The 18,702-nt window shown below is 34.7% G+C and overlaps 1 protein-coding gene across 1 annotated transcript in view; it reads right to left on the minus strand.

Annotated features, from left to right (window-relative positions):
• DIAPH3 (diaphanous related formin 3) overlaps positions 1 to 18,702 on the minus strand; it is a 447,621-nt gene that overhangs the window by 156,217 nt on the left and 272,702 nt on the right. The window lies entirely within an intron of this gene.

Genomic DNA, 18,702 nt, shown 5'->3' on the forward strand with positions numbered 1-18,702 from the left:
AAATAGTTATAAAGTATAACGAGTTTCTATTTTCTAATAGGGATAATAGGCTGCCATTTACCAGGTCTGTGTCTTACGAATTATAATTTAGCAACAGTATGGAGGACAGACTTTATGGACAGAAAATGTATGTAGGAAGACCAGCTAGAGAGGAATTGCAATAATCCAGAAAAAGTGTGATTAGGGCCTGAGCTCGGGTAAAAGCCTTGTAAGCGGAAAAAAGGGAATAGATGAAAGAGACGGTGTGGAGTTGGAAGCAACAAAACCTATAAATAGCCATAACATCTGTCAATTTAAGTACATGTAAGTAGAGCTGAAATTCTGTGGGGACCATCTTATTTAGAAGCATAATTTATTTATAGGAGTTAATATTTTATTATACTCAAATATATTTGCCATCTGAGATTATCTGCCATCTCTTTCCTTCCTACGTGGGAAGACAAGAGAAGGTGGAGAGAATATGTGTGTTCACCTGGAAAGACCAAATGATCCTTTAGCCAACTATTTGGCATGAAAACAGTAAATAATGTTTAGATTATCATTTGAGTAATCAGCATTTATTAAGCACCTACTATGTACCAATGACTGAGTTAGGTGCTAGATATATACAGACAAAAGTTCCTAAGGCACTTACATTCTACCACTGCATACAAAAATGTCTATTTATAAATTTATACAAAATAAATCCAAAGTAGTTAAAAAGGAAGGACATGGATGGTTGGGAAGATCCAGAAAGGCTTCATGAAGAAAGTAATACTCGCAGGAAGTAAGGGATTCTATAAAGTGGAGGCAAAAAGGGAATGTATTTAGTCAAAGAAGATGTCCGGTGCAAAGCCATGGAGATGAAATAACATCTGTGAGGAAAACCGAAGAATCTGGCTGGATTGTAAGGTATTCACTATGCAGTAAAGCTGGAAAGATAGGAAGGATAGAGGTTGTGTAGCTTTAAAAGTCAAACAAAAGAATTAGGGGGCTGCTTTGATTTATGGAGTAAAGAAGTTCACATGCTTACAACTTATGTAAAATCACTTTGCCAACTATGTGAAGTATGGATTAAAAAGTAGAAAGTCTTGAAGCAGGGAGACCAAATAAAAGGTGATTGCAACAGTCAAAGCAGAAGATAATGACAGCCTGATTAAGGAGGTGAGTGTATGAGTAGAGATAAAGAGCCTAATGTGAGAGTTGTTGTATAAGTAGAAACAGCAAGAACTGGCAAGTGATCAGATAGATGAACTGAGAGACAGAAAGAAATTGAGGATAACACGGAATTTACAAACCTGAGAGACTGGAAGAATGGGAGTGCCCTTGAGAGAAATAAGTTTGGCAGGGAGACAAGTTTGAGGGAAAAAAGATAATAAGTTCTATTTTAGACGTGTTGAATTGGAGATGTCTCCAGGACACCCAGTTTGTAATGTCCAATACGTAGCTGGTGTGATGTGGCATCATAGGTTCAGAGAGAGACTAAGATTGAATACAGATCTATAAGTCATGCGCATAGAGATGATAATTAAACCCATAGGAGCTGATGAGTTTGTTGAGAGTGTAAAATAAGATATTCAGTGCCATACCAGTCAAACTACCAAAAATTATTTTCTAGAGATAGAAAAAATAATAAAATTCATCTGGAAGAGCAAAAGGTCAAGAATATCAAGGGAATTAATGAAAAGAAATGCAAGGGTAGGTGGCCTAGCTTTACCAGATATAAAACTGTATTATAAAGCAGCAATCATCAAAACTACTTGGTACTGGCTAAGAAATAAGAGTGTAGAGCAGTGGAATACATTAGGTACACAAGACACAGTAGTCAAAGACTATAGTAATCTCTTGTGTGATAAACCCAAAGATTCAAGCTTCTGGGATAGGAACCCACTATTTTACAAAAACTGCTGGAAAAACTGGAAGACAGTATGGCAGAAACTATGTATACCATGATAAGGTCAAAATGAGTACATAATTGAGACATAAAGGTTGATACCATAAACAAATCAGGAGAGCAAGGAATAGTTTACCTGTCAGATCTATGGAGAAGTGAAGAATTTAGGACCAAACAAGAGATAGAGAACATTATGAAATGCAAAATGGATAATTTTGATTATATTAAATAAAAAAAAATTTGCACAAACAAAGCCAATGCAACCAAGATTATAAGGGAAGCAGAAAGCTAGGAAACAATTTTTATAGCCAATATATAGAGAACTGAGTTAAATTTATAAGAATACAAGTCATTCACCAATTAATAAATGGTCAAAAGATATGAACAGGCAGTTTTCAGATGAAGAAATTAAAGCTATCTATAGTCATATACAAAAATGCTCTAACTCTTTACTGATTAGAGTAATGCAAATTAAAACAACTCTGAGGTACTACATCACACCTATCAGACTGGCTAACATAACAAAACAGGAAAATGATAAATGTTGGAGAAGACGTGGGAAAACTGGAACACTAATGCATTATTAGTGGAGTCGTGAACTGAACAATTTGGAACTATGTCCAAAGGGCTATAAAACTGTGCATACCTTTTGATCCAGCAATATCACTTCTAGGTCTATATCCCAAAGAGATCATAAAAAAAGGGGAAAGGACCCACATGTACAAAAATATTTATAGCAGCTCTTTTTGTGGTGGCCAAGAACTGGAAACTGAGGGAATGCCCATCAATGGGAAACAGCTGCATAAATTGTGGTATGTGAATGTAATAGAATACTATTATTCTATAAGAAGTGATGAGCAGGAAGATTTCAGAAAAAGCTAGAAAGACTTGCATGAACTGCTGCTGATGGCATGGTAACAGCAACAATGTGCCATAACCAACTTTGATAGACTTAGCTCTTCTTAGAAATGCAATGATCTAAGGCAATTCCAAAACACCCATGGAAAATGCTATCCACATCCAGAGAAAGAACTATGGAGTCTGAATGCAGATCAAAGCATATTATTCTTCCCCCAACCCCAGTGCATTTTTCCTTTTGTTTATTTTGTTCTGTAGTCACAACATGACTAATGGGGAAATATGTGCAACACAACTGTACATGTATAGCCTATATCAGATTGAACGCTGTCTTGGGGACAGAAGAAGGGAGGGAGGGGGAAAATTCTAGAACTCAAAATCTTACAAAAGTGAATGTTAAAAACTAAAAATAAATGAATTAATTAAAAAAGCTATAATAAAAAAGAGTGTAAAATAAGAGAACAAAAGAAAGCTCAGTATGGAGTATCTTGGGGTACACACACACAGGGGAATGATATGATATCATTTCACTGATTCTATCCATTGGAACAAGTTATCAGGGTAGATGGTAAAGTGGAAATTTAACAGATTTGAGATCATTTAACACTGAGACTCATAGCAGTGGGATTTGACAAGAGGCTTAAAGGAAAACAGAATTTAGATAAGCAAAGAGTGCTGGGAATTTCAGGTAAATAAAACAAAATGAGTCAAAACGTAGAAACAGGTGTCTATGTGGCAAGTTCAAGGTCTACCGAAACAAGAAAAAGCTTATTATAATGGATCATAGTTTATTTGCATATTGTCAAGGATAAAACTCGAAATCTATTAGAAACGAGCATAAATTATCAAATAATCTCTCTAACAAATACAGTTTCATTGTAACATAAGCTTTTTATCTATATTTTCCAGATATCATTGGTACCTCTTTCATATTCTTTTGGACAATATTCAATGGACAATAAAAAGGAAAAATTATTTTCTATCAAAATAATATTTACATTTAGCAATATGGTCTAAAGTCGTTGAAGCAATTTTGCTTTACGAAAAATTAAGCATTGATTTTTAGCTTTTAAAAATCACACCTAGTTTAATAATCATTTTCTCTCGTGTTATAACCTCAGGAAGAATAACAATGAAAAGATACAGTGTGTAGCATAGCAAGAGATGTTAGGAATTAATTCAATAATTCAAGAACTAATTTGTATTTTATTTGATTCCACATAATTTTGTAATACATGGATTTCTAACTAATTGGATAGAAAACTACATTAAAAACTTCTACATTATGCTATATAGAATTAGTACTTAGCTAACCTTTCGCCTCTCTCCCCTTAATGTTAAATTATGAACTAAGGAACGAATTTAACTATAATTTAAACATATAAATAGTTATATATAAGGTACTGGTTACTTAGACGTCACATGCTTGATTTGTTTTTCTACTTAGTCCACTGAAATATTGTACTTTCATTGATTCCCTTTAACATTATGTTGCCAACACAAATTGTTTGGCTGTTTATTGTAGATCATCTCTCAGGAAAGCAGATATACAGCCTTTTTTCAAAAAACAAGTCTTCAGAACTAATTTTAACTGCATAGCAATGCAGCATGTTTCACAATTGTAGACACCCTTTTGGGTTTTGACTTCAGGAATATAAACAACAGTACACAGCCCCTCCCTTTTCTTATACAAGATCAACAAATGAATGGAAAATTTTCTAGTATATCAAAAGGCCATAAATTGGCAAGTAAGTGATCTTTAATTATCCTAAAGGACATAGGTAAAGAGCTGAATAAAACTGTTTTACCTAACTTGTCTCAATTCAGAAAGAATACAGAAACAATTCTGAAACAACCAGCAATACCATTAAGGAAGAGTCTCTAGATCATCTTATCAGAGCAGCTAAACTTGTCTACATTAAAACTTTTCTATAATTGTTCAATACAGAGTACAGGTCTTATTGATTTCCTTCTCTACTAAGCGACAAATCATAGATATTTGGTGGTCCGATCTTGTCCAATCTACATTCCCCAAAGAACCTCCTCCACAACATACATAACAAATACTCATCCTGTCTTTGCCTGGAGATCTACAGTAAAAGAGAAGTTACTATTTCCCAATGCAGCCCATTTAACTTTTGGATAGGTCCAATTATTAGGATGACTTTCCCTATATTGAGCTGCCTAACTTGGCCTCTTGGCAAATTCCCATTGCTAGTATATCTCCACTCCTGTGCCAAACTGGAAAAGATTTATTTCTCTTTTATATGACATTTTTCAAGTACTTGAAGACCACTATTACACTCCCTACCTTACGTTTTTTCATCTCTGGGTAAAATAACCCTAGTTCCTTCAAATGATACGCACACAACACAGATTCAGTCTTTTACCATTCTGGCTTTCCTCCTCTGGACACACTCAAGACTATCAATCCCTTTCCTAAGACATGGCCAGTACTGAGCATAGGTCCAGAGGCAGTCTGACAAAGGCACAATAAAGCAACAATGATCACTTCTTTGTGAGTGGAAATTATGAATCTCTTAAATCTTATTATCGTTGTTGGCTTCCATATCATACTGTGCCTCATATTTAGTATGTAGTTTATGTAGGAAAACTGCCATGAAACTAAGTCTTACCCATTATTTACTTGTGAAACACATTTTTTAAATCCCAGGTATAAAGCTTTCCATTTATTCCTACTGAATTTCATCTTATTAGATATGGCAAAATATTCTATTCAGTCACTGTTTATTAAGGACCTATTATGTTCCAAACATAGTGATAAGTGCAGGGGATATAATGAAATGAAAAAAAAAATGTTTTCTCCCCAACATGTGAATAACTAGGGGCATATAAGATACATACAGTGTAAGACATTGAGGGTAGTGGTGGAGTGGGGGACGGTAAGGGGGCAAAAGAAAGAGGGAAAGAAGGAGAACAGTTTCTTGCAGTAGATTTGAACTAAGTTTTGAAGGAAGGCAAGGAAGACCAGAGGCAGTGGTGAGAAGGAACAGCATTCCAGGTATACGGAACAGGGAATTAGAAAGTATGGAGTTTGGAGATGGAAGAGTAGCAAACTTGATATAAATATTTATTAAGAGCTGATTATGTGCCTGGCACTGTGGAGGTACTGGGGATGCAACAACAACAAACATTTTCTTCCTTCAAAGAGCTTAAATTTTAGCGTATTGAGATATTTTTGGATGATGATTCTGCTATATATACCATGTGTTAGATATGCCTCCTAGCTTTGTGTCTTCTGTTTTTGCCATGTCACTCCCCTGCTCAAAAAATTGCAGTGGCTCCCTATTTCCTTTAAGAGAAAATATAAACTACTCTGTCTGGCATTTAAAACTCATTATATTCTGGCTTCTGGCTACCTTTCTAGACTTTTTGCACTTTATTTCATACACACATACTGTGATCTGGATAAATTTGCCTTTTTTTCTATTTCTCACTCACGACATTCCACTATTCATCTACAAATATGGAATTCACTCTCTCCTCACCTCTAAATGTTACAATCCCTAGCTTCCTCAAAGCTCAGCACAAGTGTAAGCTTCTAAAAGAGAACTTCCTGATTTTATCTGCTGCTGGTTGCCTCAGCTCCCAATTTTAAATTTACTTATGAATATGTATTGTTTTTTCAAATAAAATGTAAGATCCTTAGGGCAGGCAAGAAATATTTCATTTTTGTCTCTGAATCCCCAGTGCCCAGTACAGTGCTTGGCAAACCAAGCCCATGTTCAGACCCTGAACATGGCTGGAATATCCCTTGTAGGAATTTTCTTTCTAGCTGAGGAACTTATAAACCTTATTTTTGTTGATATCTTTTGCTTTTACATCACCTTTATTTACAAAAATACCCTCCCTCAAATCCGTTGTGACAGGCAATGATTATATTATCAGAAAGTACTGAAAAGTTTAATGATTATTTCATGAAAGACCTTTTCAACTTCTTAGAAAATGGTAGAAATGACTGATTTGACCTGTAGTAAAATGTCAGCTCCTCAAGAGCAGAGATTGTTTTTTCTTGCCTTTGTATCCCAAGTCCCTAACAGCAATTTGCACTCAGTAGGTATTTAATAAATAGGCAGAATTTAAATCAAATAATAACAATAAAATAACAACAATAAAAGTAATAGAAATTTAATGTTATTTAACTATAATGACCAAGGTTGGCCCAAAGTAAAACTATAAGAAGACAATTTCCCTTTTTCTTCGTATACATAGAAGAGATTTTAAGTATGAAAAACTGCACATAATGTTAGACATTTTCAACGTATTGGTTAATTTTGCTGAATTGTCCCGCCCCCCCTTTTTTACTCTTTGTTATAAGACTCTCTGAGTGGCAGAGGGCAAAGGAATACCTTGGGAAATACTGGTGATATAAAAACAAAATACATCAATTAAACTTTATTTTAAAAAATATGAATGCTTGCTAGATTGGACTAGAAAATTTTAGTGCCTAGTAAACTAGAAAACTATACTGTTCCATCTTATAACTAACTTGTAATGATACCTTCCCAGAGAATGTTCCTGTTACCATATTTGGATAGAACAGAGATAGAGATTGGGATTGAATTTACAAGTTCACTAATATCGAGAACTGCTAAGTGAGTAAAGTTCTTTTATCAATGAAAGTCAGCATGTTCATTGCAACTTAGAGAATTACCTAAAGCACTAAGAGGATTGGATAATCAAGCTATCAAAAGATTTTTTTAAAAAATCTTACATGTATGGTTTGAAATATAAGAGAAAATATGGCTTTTGTAGACAACAATTATATGCCACTAGCATCAAAGGATAACTTCCCTTTAAAGACAGATGCCAACAGATTTAGTGAATGAAGTGTTTGAATTTTCATTCAAAACATGGTGATAAATTTAAAACATTTTCACTTAAATGGATAGAGGGCTATGTTCTATTTGATAAAAATCACAAATGAGCCTTACTTTTTATCTCATGATAATTACTGCATGGATATAACTGGGGAGTATTCAAAAAGATATTCAAAAAACCAGTTAAATTGCATTTTGACAAAATGAATTCCTTTTTCTATGGTCCTTAACTCACACAGAAGTAATCATATCTAGAAGAGATCAGACATTTTATAATATAGCATGCAGAAGTACAAGCAACATTTCTGCAACAATTCATCATCTTAACATAAATTCATATTTCTTGTTCCCTAATAAAAGAATTTCTTAAATATAAAGGAAACTATCCTCTGATACATAAAGACATAATGTCCCCAAAGATGTGCAGATGGTGATAACTAAATTGCTTCAGGTTCAAGTTGATTTTTAGCTGCAATCTAGACTGAAATGGAACCAAAAAATGGATTTTCTTATTAGTCCTTCAGAGAATACACAACTGACCCTTTAAAACTAACAGTTTGTATTGTTTGTATACATTTCCTGCTTTGGGTTATTAAATTTCCGATCAGTGGCCTATTTCTAACTACTGTTCAACTTACATAAATTAATTTTTAAAAAATCAGTAGCTGGTAGCTGTTCTAAAGCATGATGACAATTCAAAATAATCATATTTAAATAACCTCCTACTTTCTCAAAATAAAAACAAAAATTTTAAATTCTTTTAGTCTCTGAATCAACTAGATGAATTATCATCATCATGATCATCATTATGCCTATTACCATTATTATGGCTACTACTAATAATAATAGCTAGAACTTACATGGTGCTATAAGGCTTGCCAAGTACTTCATAGATATCTCATTTTATCCTCAGAACAAACCTGGTAAGGAAGTGCTATCACCTAGGTGCCTTAAACTGTCTACTTCCCAATTATTTTAACTATCAACAAGATGGCAGCCATAAATATTAGGACTTTGGATAAATATGAGATTAGAAGTAACTTTGATTCAAACTACTGACAATTATTTTTCTGGAAGAAGCATCAACTAGGGTTCCAAAATGTTATGAATAAATCTGTTCAATATTTTAAACTTTATCTTAATTCTGTTGTTTAATCATTTTCAGTTGTGTCTGACTCTTTGTGACACTTTTTTGGGGACAAGGCAGGGAGACTTCTTGGCAAAGATACTGGAGTAGTTTGTCCATTAATTTCTTCAGCTAGAAACTGAGGCAAAGAGGGTTAAGTGATTTGCCCAGCATCACACAGCTAGGAAGTGTCTGAGATCACATTTGAACCAAGGTCTTCCTGACTTCAGGACCTACATTCTATAGACTCTGCCATCTAGCTGCCCACCTCAACTATTGCAATGTTACTTACAGAATGAAATTTTTATTTACACACACACTATATACATATATATATATACATATATATATACATATATATAAAACATATACACACACAAACATATATACATATATATATATGAAAATTACAGATATAACAAAATACTGTTTAAAACTACATAAAATTCCATAAAAGGTTAACTATATTTTAGCTTAGGTTATTGGTTTCTAGTTTGTGTTATCTTTTCAGTTACATTGGTTAGTTGCCTTATTACATATTATTTATTTGATTTTTCTTCCCTCACTAGTAATCCACTGTAACTGTTCCCACTATATTAAGATAATCTAGTTTTGCCTTCTACTATATTAATCTACTATGCCAACCATATTCTTAAAGCATAGAAGCAAAAAAATTACCACTTATTTAATTGTATGGAATCTATCAGTCAAAGACTATTTATTTTCCTGGTGAACACAGCCCAGTCATGGTAAATCTTATTATAAAGGATAAGATTGAATCAACTAGTCTAAGTGTATTTTATTGCTGAAAGCCCTGAAGAGAAAAGATTAAGAAGGCTGATCAGAATAAAATTAATTTTCAAAGCTGCAAACTGAAATTATCCAGTACTGTGGATTTGGGCATCTACTGTCACCTGAGCTGTATTTTCAGCTGCCAGAGATATTAAGAAATCAAAGAAAGTATGTAGAGTAGAAATGATCAGTTTTAATTCTAAATTCTTCCTAATCATGAGATGAATTCTGACATAGATTTAAAAAATATCCTACTGTATCTAGGATCTCATTAATTGTAATATGACTTTCAACAGTATAGAGTCCAATTCATTTTTGGCTTGTGATACTGGATCTCTTTTCCATGTACTCCAGTAAATTCTCCACAAATGTAAAATCCACAGTGCTCGAGGTTTGCCTCTAGATCTTTTGATACACTATGGATATGATCGCATGCAGGCTATTCGAATGGGAAATCCCACAGTCTTCCTAAATGATTGGCCTATCTCTTCTTGCCATACATCACTCTGAAATCCTGCTTCTCTGTAATTTTTTTACTGGTGAAGTTATATATCCTACTCACACGTACATGCATCTCTCTTTTTTTACCCCTTCGGTGACAATCTACTTTAATTGTCTAGAAATCATGTCTTCCCACGACTCATAGTCATACGATATGTTTAGGAGAATGGTATTAAATGTACGAGAATTTGTTTCAGGAAATAGCTTAGAAGTAATTAAAAACTTAACAAAATAACTTAAAAAAATTTTTAATAAAAAATAAACATCCCACATCACAGGCCTCTGCCAACTTCCTACATTGTGTTAGGCTGGAAAAATGTTTTACCCTGACCCTTTGTTGTCTCTGACACTCTAAAATTCAATTTGAGGTGTTATTTTAAAGCTTTTTGGATGGGACTGTTGGAAGAGTTTGGCTTGTTTATGCTTCTAATCTGCTATATTTGCTCTATCCCAAGAAGCAAGGCTATTCTTTTTCAGGGGGGGCTGGGCAATGGGGTTAAGTGACTTACCCAGGGTCACACAGCTAGTAAGTGTCAAGTGTCTAAGACCAGATTTGAACTCAAGTCCTCCAGACTCTAGGGCCAGTCGGTGTTCTATCCACTGTGCCACCTAGCTGCCTCAAAGCAAGGCTATTCTTGACAGTGGTTTGATAAGGCAACCAGTTTTTCAAAAATTACGTTCTTTAGAAGAATACATCTTTATAGTCCCACAATTTAAAGTTGAGGAAACAACAACAACAAAAAAAAACTTGATTATCAGACGCTACTATAGTGGCATGGAAAAATCAAGACACAAACTCAGAAGATAACAACGTGTAAACCTCTACAACTAAAGTCTCAAGGAATAAAATGATAAATGAATACAAGTCCAACAAGAATTCCTGGAAGAGTTAGAGAAAAAGACCGGTAGAGGAAAAACTGGGAAAAGAAATAAGAGTTATGCAAGATAATAATAAAAAGAGAATTAAGAGCTTGGGAAAAGAAGCCCAAAAAATACTGAAGAACACATTTGGCCTAATGGTAAAAGAGGCACAAAAATTAATTAACTGAAGATAAAAACTTCTTAAGAAATAGGCCAAATGGAAAAGTACAAAAGCTCACTGAAGAAAATCATTCCTTAAAACCAAGAATTGAACAAGTGGAAGCTAATGACTTTATGAGACATCAAGAAATTGTAAAACAAAATCAAAAGAATGAAAAAATAGAAGAAAATGTGAAATATTGTATTGGAAAAACAACTGACCTGGAAAATAGATCAAGGAGAGATAATTTAAGAATTGCTGGACAACCTGAAAGCCACGATCAAAAAAAAAAAGCCTAGACATCATAATTCAATAAATTACAAAAGAAAAATACCCTGATATCTTAGATCCAGAGGGTAAAATCAAAATTGAAAGAATTGACTGGTCACCTCCTTAGACCCCAAAATGAAAAAACTCCCAAGAATATGATAGCTAAATTCCAAAGCTCTCATTTCAAGGAGATAATATTGCAAGCCAAAAGAAACAATTAAAATATTGTGGAGCCACAGTCAGAATCAAACAAGATTCAGTCCCTAACACATTAAAGGAGTGGAGAGGTTGGAATATGATATTCCAGAAAGCAAAGGTGCCAGGATCACAACCAAGAATCACCTATCCAGCAAAACTGAGTATAATACTTTACAGGGAAAAAATAAACATTTAATGAAAAGAAGACTTCAAAACATTCCTGATGAAAAGACCAGAGCTGAATAGAAAATCTGACATTCAAACATAAGACTCAAGAGAAGAATAAAAAGGTAAACCTGAAAGAAAAATAATAAGAGACTCAATAGTTAAACTATCTACATTCCTATATGGAAAGACAATACATGTAATTCCTAAGAATTTTATCATTATTAGGGCAGTTAGAAGGAGTCTACAAAGACAGAAGGCATGCTTTTGAGTGGATGATGTTGGAATGATCTACAAAAAAGTGAAGTGGTGAGAAAAAGGGATACACTGGGAGAAAGGGGAAGGGACAATTAGAATGGGGAAAATTATCTCACATAAAAGAGGCAGGTCAGAAGAACTTTTAAAATGCAGGGGAAAAGTGGGAGGGGGGAGTAATGCTTGAACCTCACTCTCATCAGAATTGTTTCAAAGAGAGAATACACACACACACACACACACACACACACACACACACATTCACTCACTCATTTAGTTGGGTATAGAAATTGATCTTACCCTACAAGGAAATAGGAGGGGAAAGAGATTAGAGAAACGGGGTTGGGAATGATGATTAAAGGGAAGGCAGATTAAGGCAAGCACTGGTCAGAAGCAAAACAGATTTTTGAGGAGGGACAAGATAAAAAGAGAGAGAGAGAAAATAATAAACAGAAAAAAATAAGATGAAAGTGAATATACAGTAATCATAACAGTGAATGAAAATAGAATGAGCTCACCTATAAAACAGAAATGGATAGCAGAATGGATTAGAAAACAAAATCCCATATTCTGCTGTTAACAAGACACATACTTGAAACAGAAAGACACATACTCAAGAGTTAAAGTAAGAAGATGGATCAGAATCTATTATGCTTCAGCTGAAGTAAAAAAGGCAGAGATAGAAATCATGATCTCAAACAAAGCAAAGGCAAAAATAGATCTAATTAAAAGAGATAATCAGGGAAAATATATTTTGATAAAAGATACTATAGACAATAAATATAAAAAAATTTACAAGTTTCTCTGATAAAAATCTCACTTCTCAAATATACAGGGAACTGAGACAAATTGATAAAAAACAAGAGCTATTCCCCAACTGATAAATCATCAAGGGATATGAAAAGGAAGCTTTTAGAAAAAATCAAAGCTATCTATAGTCATATGATAAAATGCTCTAAATCACTATAGATAGGAGAAAGGAAAATTAAAACAACTCTCGAGTACCACATCACACACATTTGTCACACAATGACAAATGCTTGAAGGGATGAGGGAAAATAGGTATACTAATGAAATTTTGGTGGAGTTGTGAACAGGTCGAACCATTCTGGAGAACAAGTTGGAACTATGTCGAAAGGGCTATAAAACTGTGCATACTTTTTGACCCAGCAATACCACTATTAGGTCTGCACTCCAAAGAGATCAAAGAAAAAGGGGAAAGACCTATATGTACAAAAATACAGCAGCTCTTTTTGTGGCAGCAAAAGAATTGGAAATTAAGGGGATGCCCATCATTTGGGGAATGGCCGAGCAAACTGTGGCATATGATTATGATGGAGTACTATTATGATATAAGAAATGATGAGAGAGGTAGTTTCATAAAAACATGGGAAGACCTATATGAACTGATGCTAAGTGAAGTGAACAGAAACAAGAGATCACTGAACATAGTAAAAGTAATATTGTGATGATGATCAACTGTGAAAAATTTAGCTACTCTGATCAATGCAATGATTGAAGAAAATTCCAAAGGACTCTTGATGAAAAATGCTATCTATCTCCAGAGAAAGAGAACTGATGAACTCTGAGTGCAAACTGACATACATTTTTGTTGCCTTTTTCTGTATGTGTGAGACAGGGCTAATATGGAAATGTTGTGCATGATTTTACATGTATAATTGATATCATACTATTTGCCCTCCCAGTGGGTGAGGTAAGAATGGGAGAGAGGGAGAGAATTTTGAACAAAAAAAAAGGGTTGAAAATAAACATATAATTTGTTGTTGTTCAGTTGTAGCCAACTCTTCATGATCCCATGGACCACACTGTCCATGGAGTTTTCTTGGCAAAGATACTGGAGTGGTTTGTTACTTCCTTCACCAGTAGATTAAAGCAAATAGAGGTCAAGTGACTTGCCCAGGATTCGACAGCCAATAAGAGTCTGAGGCCATGTTTGAACTCAGGTTCTTCTGACTCCAGGCCTAGTACTCTATCCACTGAGCCATCTAGCTGACTCAAATAAATAAAACATGTATTAAAAAAGAATATCCTTGATATATGTATTGAGTGCTTCTATAAAAATTTTATACAGATGGGAATACTGCCTTATCATTCACTAATGATTGATGTTTTATTTTTCTTTTGTAAATAACAAAGGCTTTGGTTTCTCCAAATGCTTGCATTCCTCTGCTCTTAAAGATAGTTTGAAAATCAATGCCTGAATGCCCTCACAATTGTGCCTCCCACCTCTAGTCAAATGTCTTATGTGTTTATTTGGTCTAGTCTGTTTTCTTTAGTGATACTTTTAGTTTTCTCATGCAGCATGTATACTTTTAAGGGCAGTGCTATGATGTTAAAAGTCTAAAAATGGAGGGGTCTATTTTCATTGACAAATAGTTGGTGATGAATATTATAAAAGATATTTTAATATTAAAATCAATTAAAGAATTAATGAAAAAAATTAAATATATTTTCCTTTTTTAAGGATGAAAAGAGGTTACCCCAGTTTTATCTTTAAATGACCTCAGGATAATTTTTTTAGTTGCTTTTGATAAAACTTGTTCTCCCCAAAATGTTTCTTGACATTTTTTGCATCAAACAATCAATAAATACTTTAGTATTTCTGAGGCACAGGTAAGGAAGAAGTATATTGCCGGCAAAAGGGATGACCAGTAAAAGGCACAGAGACCAGCAGGAGAATATCATGGGTACATAAAGAAAAGCAAAAAGGCCAGCATCGTAAAGGAGAAATGTAACATATAACGAGTGCAGAAAGGTAGGTCAGGCACATTTGTGAAGGGCTTTAAAAACAGAGGATTTTACATTTTATCTGAGCAGCAAAAAGAAGCCACAAGCATGTTTAAATAGGTTAGGTTGGAGTTGCTTTACCTGTCTGCAATGCCTTATCTTTTCATTAATATCTATTATAGCTTAGTGTTAATTTTGATCTTTGCTGTGACAGATCTGTATTCTTATTGGACAGAGATTACTGAGTGATTCCCACATCAGTAACCACTTGTTTAATGTCTGTTAAAAGATATTCAAATATTTTTTTTTTGCGATGTTATTTTTTGTATGCTACGTCTAGTGTCTCCTGACACTTTTCCAAGAAAGAGAAGGTATTTCCCTGGCTTTTCTGACATGTTGAAAGATCCATGAGTTCACCAGTGTGGGTATTCCTTTCTCAGTTATAGATCACACCTTCTCATATTCTTTTACTAAGCATTTTCCCCCATGTCATCCTTCACAGAGGATCCATCCACCACTTTCTGAGATCTTACTACAGTTCTTTTTGTATCTCACAGTTAATCATGGAGCTAACACTCAGGTTTACTAGCCATTATAGCTCATGCTTGGTACAGTGGAAAAGATGCTGGATTTGGAGAGACCTTGGGTTTGAATGCCAGCTGTTACTAGCTGTATGACACTGGGCAAGTCAATTAATCTCTTCAAGCCTTATTTCTTCTTCTTTAAAAAGAAAGGTTGGACAAGATGGCCACTGAGAACTTTTCCAACTCTGAAGTTACGATCCTATGTTAATCAAATGTAGCAAGGTCCATCATGCTTCTGTTCTGAAATTAATTAAGAGTAATTTGTTTTGCTCTGACAGCATGATTTACCCCGATTATAGTTTCAAGTGAAGAATACCAGTGTTAAGAGAAATTACACAAGGACAAAATCATGTTGCCCATCCAGGATGAGCACTCTAATTCAAGCCATTGCTTCTTGCCTGGGATATTGCAAAAGCCCCCTAATTTGTTTTTTTCTTCTAAATTTTTCCTTAACCAATCTACCTTTCCACCTACTCCCACATATAACTACCAAATTTAAAGTCTCAAAACACAGGTTTTACCATGTAACCCTCCTGCTCAAGAAGTTCCAAAGAATTTCCTCTTGCCTTGAGGATTAAATACAAATTCTAATCTTTAGCATTTAAAATCCTTTTAATCGTGCTCCGCCTTCCTCTTCAGGCTTATTGTACATTATTCTCCTTTGATCCCTCAGGATGCTAAGCAACTGGCCTGTTAGATGCTCACAACAGATGATATTCTATTTCCTATATTCATCCACTTGTAAATAAGGACAAAAAGACTAGCTATACTTAAAGGAGCATCCTAATTTCCAGTTGGAGTAGGAAAAAAAAAAAGATGAAAGTTCATTGCTGTCAAACTTAACAGCTCTTTATAAGATGTATCACAAGGTTTAGAAATTCTCTCTCGGGGCTTTATGGCTTGCAACAGAGTTTCCAGAATATAATACTTTCTGAGTTATTGTACTGCTTTAGGGCATGGGGGTTAAGATCAAGTGATTTATCACTGACCAGGAAGAAAAATCAAAAAATAAGAAAAAAAACTTGAAAAATATAGAAATTAGTGATTTAAAAAAATATAAATAGTTGGATGCATATTATTAAGTGTTCTGTTCAGTCGTTTCAGTAGCGTCTGACTTTGTGATCTCAGAGTTTTCTTGGCAAAGATACTAAAGTGGTTTGCCATTTCCTTCTCGAGCTCATTTTACAGGTGAGGAAACTGAGGCAAACAGGGTTAAATGACTTGCCCTCAAACAGCTAGTAAGTGTCTAATGCCAAATTTGAACTCAGAAAGATGAAGTCTTTCTGACTCCAGGCCTGGCACTCTATCCACTATGCTACCAAGCTGCCCCAATACTAATAAATAGATGACCCAATGAACAAAGGCTGAATAGTGATTAATGACTAAAGATAAAACTGTGATTGAGATCCATAGAAATATTTACATAAGATTTGTTCAGACCATTAGAAGGCATCAGCAATCAAATTTTAAGATTTTCTCCATGCCTCGGTTACAAATCAGTCAGTTTTAGGAAAAGTATCGATTTTTATTACAAATACCTACTTTATTTCTAGTTCTTTATCATCTATGTGTTTAAACTTCAATATAAAATTATCTTTGTTATTAAAATCAGGGTACCACAATCCTCCCAGTCCCACTGGCTGGAAACTCCTCACATTCTCTCACCCATATCTAAATCTGTTGCCAAGGCCTGTCAATTTCACCTTGCAACTTCCCTCCAATATGAACCTTTTCCTCCTCTGAAAGAAACTGCCACTACTGTGGCATAGACCATCATCAGCTCACGTCTAGATTACTGCAACAGCCTGTGGGTGGGTCTGCTTGCTACAAGTCTCTCCCCACTCCAATCTATCCTTGATTTAGTTGCCAAAATGATGTTCCTAATGAACAAGCCTGACCATGTCACTCTGCTATTGAATAAACTCCAGCAGTTTCCTTTGGTCCCCTGGATCAAATACAAAATCCTCTGACATTTAAAACACTTCATAACCTAGTTTCACTTCCAGCTGCCCTCCCCTAAACCCCTGCAATTATACCTTGCCACATACTCTTCAATCCACTGGCCTTCTTACTATTCTGTGAACAAGGCATACCATCTCTTGGCTCCAGTCATTTTTTTCAGGCTGTCCCACAATCCTGGAATATTCTTCTTCCTTATCTCTACCTTCTGGCTTCCAGACTTCCTTTAAGTCCCAATTAAAAAAAAAATAATCCAATCTTCTACAAAAAGCCTCTTAATCCTCCAATTCTAGTGCCTTCCTGCTGTTAATTACTTCTGGTTTATCCTGCACATAGCTTATTTGAACATTTTTTTTGCCTGTTGTCTCTTCTACTACTTGTGACCTCTTTGAGGGCAGGGATTGTCTTTTTCCTCTTTTTTTGTATCCCTAACACTTAGCATAGTACCTGGCACATAATAGGTGCTTAATGTTATTGATTTCCTGATTAGCTGACACAGTAGGTGCTTTTAAAAAATGCTTATTAACTTATCTCTGTAGAGTCCACAACAGCATTGAAGAAAATCTTATGCTAAGGATAAACTAAGCTCTCTTTGGTCTAAAATGCATATACTTCATAGCAAATTCTACTAAAATTAGAGTATTGGAGCAAAAATTCTATATTTTCTACCATATTCATTAAAATATTAAAATTTGAAGCAATCTTCTTAAAACAAAATTCCTTTGTTTTCTCTCTTGGACTGAAGAATTATTCTGGATTGCTCTACTGCAAATATCCTTATCCCAGGCCCAATATAAATGAACACAAATTCCAAGTTCCACTCTACTTTCAAACAAACAACAGATCAGTATAATTATTGGAGCTAAGATTCTAACTCAAGACTTCTTACTTTGTATCTAGCACTCTGATTTTGCCAGTTGTGTGTGAAGTCTTGTGGATTTCACCATCCAAACACCTCTCCCCTCTCTCCACCAACAGGGTCATTTCCCTAATTTAGGTCCTTATCTCTTGTCTAGATTATTGCAGTAGCCTTCTAATTGATCTTCCTGAGGCTAATCTCCCCATTTTCCAAAAATTCTCCCATATAACTGCTAAAATGATAGACCTTAAAGCACAGGCTTGACTCCAAATCCCCACAATTTGACTCTAATCACTTTTTTGAAGACTTATTTTATACTACTTACTCGGTATTCCATAAAAAATTACCTATTTGTTGTTCCCAGTATGTGACATTCTATTTCCTATATCCATGCCTTTGGTGCAGACTATTCACTCCTTGAAAGGTCTCCCTTTTCAATTCCCCCTAGAATTTCTGAATTCCTTCAATGCAAGGTTCACCTACACAATTACCTTTTCCAGCCATACTCAAGGGAATATGGGGCAGGTGTTTGACATCTCCACTACACACCTCAAAACTTTTGGTCTTTACCTTTCTTTCTTCTTTGCTATAGTCCAAATCTCTGATGAAGAAGTGGCCTGTCTCTTGGCAAAAACAACACCTACAGTTGTAA

The sequence above is a fragment of the Phascolarctos cinereus genome, unplaced genomic scaffold (genome assembly GCF_003287225.1).
Source record: "Phascolarctos cinereus isolate Bilbo 61053 unplaced genomic scaffold, phaCin_HiC Scaffold_7;HRSCAF=346, whole genome shotgun sequence".
NCBI classification, from domain to species: domain Eukaryota; kingdom Metazoa; phylum Chordata; class Mammalia; order Diprotodontia; family Phascolarctidae; genus Phascolarctos; species Phascolarctos cinereus.